We start from the raw sequence: 7,500 nt of genomic DNA, 5'->3' as shown, positions 1-7,500 counted from the left end.
TCTTCGCTGCTTGCCTTCAACGCAAAGGTACGCCAGGGGGTTTACCCTACTTGGACTCAAAGCGAAAGGCGAAGAGAAAGGAAATATTTCTATTGAAGACAAACGAGAAAAATTGGTTTTAAGTGAGTAATCAAGCGGTGACCCAGCATTGAGCTAAGCCATGTGTACAAGATGGTTTTCTGTGGCCGACAACTACAACATTCGTTGTTGTGTCACCGAAGCGGCCGACATAAAGTACAAGACTTATGTTTCCATTATTTTCGCAAGCAGCATCGTTTTGTTTGTTTTGTCCCCCGTGGCAGTGGTAGGAAATGTATTGATCTTGGCAGCGATTTGGAAAAGGACATTTCAGAGGACGTGGCTTCACGTTCTTCTTAGTGGTTTGGCGTTCAGTGATTTTTGCACAGGACTCATCGTTCAACCATTCACAGCTCTCATTTTTTTGCTGTTTCTTGACAAAACGGGTGTATTTGACGCTCAGAAAGTCTTAATTGCCGATATGGTCACTTACGTTGGGTTCATGAGCGCAACATTTTTTAATATTGTCGAATTAATTCTTATAACGCTATTGTCCATTGAACGCTGGCTGCACATGAGCAGACGGTCCTTGATGACACCTCGCCGCCGTTGCCTCATAGTCGCTTTATTACTTGTCCTCCCAGCTTCATTTGTAGCTGCACAGTATTTGTCGCGTGAAAGGTTACATGTGGCTTTGATTATTGTCAGTGTTGTGTTTATGCTGCTCTGCTACTTGATTACAATATTGGCTTATTACAAAGTCTATCGAATAATTCGTCAGCACCAGCAACAAGTTCAAGGGAACCAAAATTTTGGACAACCGGCAATAAACTTGGCTAAATACAAGAGGTCTATCAAATCTATATTATACATTTTTGCCTTATTTTCCGTCTCTCTGATTCCATTCGTCGCTGGAATAGCTTCAATTTTGTCAAGCAGAGAGAATCTTTCTTGCCTGGAAGCATCTGCAGTGTTTTACGTTTCTTTCTCGCTTTGCTCCTTATCTCCTTCTCTTAATCCAGCTCTTTATTTGTGGAGAATGAATGAAGTGCGTGAAGGAGTTAAGAGTTTATTCTGTGCAAGTGACTAAAGCGGAACTCCGTTTATTTGAGGACTGAGATCTACGGTCCTGCTTTGACGGTAGTCACTCTTGGCCGGGTTCAAAAGGAAACAGAAATTAAGTGTCGGTCTTCTTTATTGCAGTTGCCAGCGCCTTAGTAATTACCTCACATCACTTTCTGTGCGGAATGATAACCCGGCTGACTGAATGCCTCAATATAATAATTCAGGGATAATAAATCTATTTGTTACCCAACTCAATCTCAAAATGGAAGCATTGAACACCAGCGTTGTTATGTTTTGATTCCTTTATAGTGGACGTTGAGTGAGTGCATTTTGCCTCCATTACTCAACTGGGCACTCGAGCAAGACGATTTATGGGCACGTCGGCAAGCCAAGCTACCGTGCCATTTATTCAGAATTGGAATGGGTACAAACACATTGAAACATCAACTCTATTATAAAGAGAAGAGCCATGCATCAGAGCCGGACACGAAAACACCTACAAACCAGCAGGTGAAAAACACCAGGGAACGTGTACTCCCGACCAAGGCAGCGGTGCGACCATTGGGGCTCTAGGGGTTTTGTTTATTGGAAAACACTATTTACAATGTAAATGAACGCTATCGTATATAACTTAACGGAGGCATGAGGCTGAATTTCAGCGCGATACAAGAATAAACGAAGCTGGAGTTGTGTACGCGGCGAAGGCTGACCGCAGAGTGCCCGGCTCACACTCTTTCAAACCACGATCACTTGACACTCCAAGCGCTTGCCACTCTCAACCTGGCCTCTGCTACGTGCTGGCAAAATAGCAATTTACGCTGATAGCGATTATCACAAGTTACATTTTTTCATTAGGAAGGAACGATCTTTATTCGAGGATCACAACCTTGGTTATGAGGGTAACTCGACGGAGTAAAGCTCCAACTGATATTGTGCCCACCACAAGGCCAGACTACAATACTTAGAATTCTATAAGTAAAGAAAATGATGAAATATAGCATCTAGGAATATAAATCATATATAAATAATAAATTTCAGTGAAAAGCCGTTAACAACATTTATAAGGCGAAGAAAATGATGAAATATAGTGTCTAGGAATATATTTAAATCATGTGTAAATCATAAATTCAGTGACAAGCCGTTAACAACATTTATAATTACAAACCACACATAATAATGCGAGATGTTCAATTTTTTTTGAATCTGGAATGGGTGTAAATAATTTATCATTTTTTGTAATTAAAACTGAATTAACATGGTAAACTGAAAGGAAATAACAATAGTACCCAACAAGGAAAAAAATTAATTTTCTCGATTCGGGCAAATGACATGGAGGTTTTATTTGGAAGGACAAATGATAGAAATCTATAATCTTAATTAAATCTGATTTCAACATATTTCAATGCAATGTCGTTGCCGGCTCAGAGTTTTCAAGATTAATTAACTAAACCTGTTTTTTTAATGTTTTCGCTTTTTGCAGTGGTGAAGTTACAGGGTTTCATTCAAGTTGTAGGTTTACTCCTAAATACTACCCTGCCACTAATTTCCATAAGAATATAATCTATTGTTTTCTGGATCATTCTCCAAACGAAAAGAAAAATGGATTGTATACAGCAGTCACTACGTTCGTTGTTTTAAGAACTTTTCTTCGATTCAAGCGGAAGCTAAGTGAGCGCTCACTTCATTGATCAGTTCATTGATCGTTTGCAACCGCACCTGACTTCTGCGCCAGCGACGGAAATAAATGGACCATTTCCAAGTTGCAGTTTGTCTCGGTCTCGAAGTGAATCTTTTTTGCTCAATCATTGAAAGGGAAATAACTTTGATTTACATAAGAACACGGAACTCATTTTCATTTGAATGATTGTGCACCAGGACTCGCTTTGAAACTGAGGCATGCAGTGCAATCTCGGAAATGGGCTAATGGAAAGACTTTTAAACGAGCCAAAACTCAACCGAGAGATGGTATTCTTATGCAAATTAGTGGTAGTGTATTCAGAGGTTAGCCTACAACTTGGTAAAACCCTAGTAACTTAACCACTGTAAAAAGCGTAAAAACAGGTGTAAAAAACTGAGAAACTATCATTAAACTATCATTTTTATGGGCACTGAATGAAACCAATTCTCTGGTATTGGGGATGTCATAAAAAAGCAGATCGCTCGAAGCTTCTCCCAAAAATAACATCAGACTGTAAGGAATGCAAAAACTCTATAATTTAACGTTATAATGGTTATATATTCTTCGTGTAATAATATTTACCTCCATACTTGCACCTCTTTGGTCATAAGGTGTGAGTGTGTGTATATAATATACACTCTATTTATTTATGCCATCAAAACCTCCAAATTTCTTGACCACTATGAAGGTGGAAATATATGGGGTCTTCTTACCGCATTTGAAATTAACGTGGCAGTGGCTAATTCGAAACTGAGCTATTGCTAATCTGACCTTATTACTGATTTATTTTTTATTTATGTGCATATATATCTTCGTTCTTTTAATCCTCTTAAACAGTGTGAATAAAAAGTAATATTGAAGTTTTCAATTTTTTTAGGATATATATTTGGTCATACCCATCAATTTATCCGTCTATCTATCTATCTATCTATCTATCTATCTATCTATCTATCTATCTATCTATCTATCTATCTATCTATCCACCCGTCCATCCCTTGGATATACTAAACACTATCAGGAGCCCATCTGGAGCGTGCAACTTCCATACAGCGTCTGTGGAACGACGTTTTCACAAGTAGGTCTATTTTTAGACTACCCCTTCCCGCGAATTAGGTCAAAAAACAAAGGCAATTCCGGTTCGGTGACCCTATGACGTCAGCTTAATTTTTTGTAATTGGTCATTGGGCTCAGTGATAGCGTAATAAACTCCTGACCAAAAGTTCAATTGAAAGCCAATCTATGTAGGCGGGGCATCCAATGATGCCTTCTCGAGGCCGAAACTCTGCGGGGTCAACAAAGCATTGTTATTAAATATTAGTAAAATTGTCTTCTGAGGTATTTTATCGGGATTCCCATACAAATCCTTATATTTTTGTTGGCTTTCCCTCACTGAGCTTGAGGTTCCTGTGGCACACCATCAATCGGAGCTTTAGTTGGTCGAATGACCGTCACAACCAAGGCTGTGAAACTCGAATATTAAAGATTTTTTTGTGCCTTCCCAATAAAAAGCACTCTAAAGGCCACCAGAGTCAACTTCCATAGCTTAACTCTTGACCAACAATTCACCAAGGAAAACTGCCCAAATGTCATCTTCTCTGCAAACCTTACACGATTGTCTATTTCTTTAATCGCAGGGACTGAGAATCTCGAAGCAACCGCGTCCTTATTTCTAATGTTCTTTAAGAACGAAAAGCAGCAGCAGTAGCGAAGAGTAGAGTAAGGTATGGAACTCAGTCTTGGTCTTGTAGTGGGCAGTCTTCCTACCCCGGAACCCATTTATTTATGGCCCAAATATCCTGTATCCCGTTAATTCCCTTGGTTTGTATCATCATAATGCTATCTATACAATGCTATCCCGTATCCCGATAACCCCTGACAATGCCTCATACCTCAATGTTTAAATACAGGAGTTAAAATATAACAACGCTGGTGTTCTATGTTCATTTACATTTTAAAAGGCGTTTTTCAATGAAAAAATACCCTAGAACACCAAGGGTCGCCCCACTGCCTTGGTCAGGGGTACACGTTCCCTGGTTTTTGCCACCTGCTGGTTTTTGGTTGTTTTCGTGTCAGGCTCTGCTACATTGCTCCTCTCTTCATAACAGAGTTGATGTTTAAATGTTTTTGTACCTATTTCACGCACTTCATTCATTCTTCATAAATAAATTGCTGGATTAAGAGAAGGAGATAAGAAGCAAATCGATAGAGAAACATAAAACACTGCAAATGCTTCCAGGCAAGAAAGATTCTCGGCTCTGCTTAACAAAAAAGCTGTCCCTACGACAACTGGAGTTAAAGTGACAGAAAATAAAGCAAAAATGTATAACATACACTTGACAGACCTCTTGTATTTAGCCACGTTAATCGCCGGTTGTCCAAAATTTTGAGAAGATTGGTTCCCTTGAACTTGTTGCTGGTGCTGACGAATTATTCGATAGACTTTGTAATAGGCAAATAACGTACTGAAGTAGCAGAGCAGTATAACCACAACATTGATAATAGCTAAAGCAACATCTAACTTTCCAAACCTCAAATACTGCACAGTATTTGAAACTACAAATAAAGCTGGAACGACCAGTAATACAGCGACTGCCAGGCAACGGCGGTGAGGTGTCATCAGTAAGGACCGTCTGCTCATGTGTAGCCAGCGTTCAATGGACAACAGTGTTATAAGAATTAATTCGACAGTGGAAAAGAATGTTCCGCTCATGAGCCCAACATAAGTTATGATGATATAGGCATTTAAGTTTTTTTGAGCGTCTACTACACCTGACTCGTCAAGAAACAGAAAAAAAAGAAGAGCCAGTAATGGTTGAACAATGAGTCCTATGCAAAAATCACTGAACGCCAAACCACTAAGAAGAACGTGAAGCCCTCCACTGCCACGGGGGACAAAACAAGTAAAACGATGCTGCTTGCGAAAATAATGAAAACGTTAAGTGTTGTACTTTATGTGCTTAGTCACCTGGCCTTTACATGAAAGTGAGGCTGACTTTGTTATGAAACACACTTCCCTGCTTTTCTTATGTTAATGTATTATGTTGTCCAAGAGAGGGTGAGATGAGAGAACGGATTCCCATGCCCCATAATAGTTTTTTCAAATGTATTTTTAGTTTTTCAAAGCTATTTTAACTTCTCGTTCCCACTGCTGCACATGTTCAAAATGTCATTACGTCATTACAGTCGGGCCAAACAGATGCCTCTTTAAAAATAGCTTCGTCACTGAAAGAGGCCCTAATGCATGAGCTATCTTGAGAAGGTACTTCGCCATGTCATCAGGAAAGGATCGAACGGAAAGAATTTGAATATAGTCACTATATGTTTACTGTTAAGCAAAGGTTTGTCCTTGAAAAACCATCGTAGATGGCGACAAGTATAATGTTAGAGTCAGAGTGAATAAGAGTTTCTTCTCCTCCGGTTTCTCTTTTCCAACTAAAAGGGGAAGAAAATTGATATCGTGAACTTGATGTGTACTTTTTTGTCACTTTTTGAAACTTATAGCTTACCATGTCAAAAAGTCTTTATTAAAAACAAATTCTTTACGTGGGCATTGACTTTAACATTTGCTTTGTCCTTTGAGTCAAAATGGGAAATGGGAAATGTTTTGTCTTAAGTCACGGCTAACAAAGATGACAGGGTAATCAGCAGTTACCGGCCTTTTTTGCGAAAATTAAAATAATTCTGATCCTGAAGTGGAACAGCTAATTAGCGTTATTCCCAAAGAGAACAAAACGGTGTTCGTGATGGCTGACAAGAGTGTCGATCTAATAAAGCACTCATCTTATCAGGCCACGGGAGAATTAGAAGGCTTATTGTTTCAACCAGTGAGCGAATGCTGAAAATTATGTGTAGATGGTTTGCAACCAATCTCTAGAGGATTTAGAAACACAGCTGTCGAGAGTTCTACGCGCAGGAGCAAAGAAAAACTCTTGCACAGGACACCCAACGCAGCACACTGCAAGTATATATAGTAAATTGGAGGACAAGCTGATTCTCAAAGCTGTAGAACTTAAAGGACGTGAAGCTACGTGACTGGCGAGCGGTTCTAGCGTTTTTGAAATGGAATTGGGAGTTCCTTGGAGAAAAAGGAGAGCTTTACCGAAGCTGCGACACCGGCGACAAGAGATTACACGCTAGGCAAAAAAAAGGAGAAGTGAGTATCACTGCTGAAATTCTTAAATGTCATTACGGGTGCAGAATGGTCCCTCAAATTCGAAAAAAATCTCTCAAATCTTAAGTGACAATTCTTGACTGGACAACATCTTTGGCTAGTCACATGACCTTATCGTTTTATGCTATCAAGGGTGCCCACACAGTCATGTTCTGTCTGATTATACTTGCCTTTGTTGACTTATTAAATGGAGGAATCCTGTCTATTTTTTGTTGCTTTTGTTATTGCCCAAATATTATAATCGGAAATGTGAGCCAAAAACGTCACCGCCGGTGAGTATAAGGCTTCTGACTGAATGTGATTGATTTGATTGATAGAAGACTTCATTTAAACAGCCGATTTAGTTATTCATATACATTTCTTTATGTAAACTTGAAATCGGTAAGTTCCACTTCTGTAGGACTTCCGCTAAATCGGAAAACCCTAATACCACCTGCTTTTGATGTCTTTCTTCTTGTTGGTGGTCCTTGAAGTAAAAGATTTGAGAAATAGTGATTGAGAGTATGCGTTTAGTGAAATTGTACAATTCTTCTTGAAATATTCACGACCCTAGAAAGCAAGTTGATGA

The sequence above is a fragment of the Montipora capricornis genome, chromosome 12, assembly GCF_036669925.1.
Source record: "Montipora capricornis isolate CH-2021 chromosome 12, ASM3666992v2, whole genome shotgun sequence".
NCBI lineage: Eukaryota > Metazoa > Cnidaria > Anthozoa > Scleractinia > Acroporidae > Montipora > Montipora capricornis.
This window is presented reverse-complemented; position numbering follows the sequence as displayed.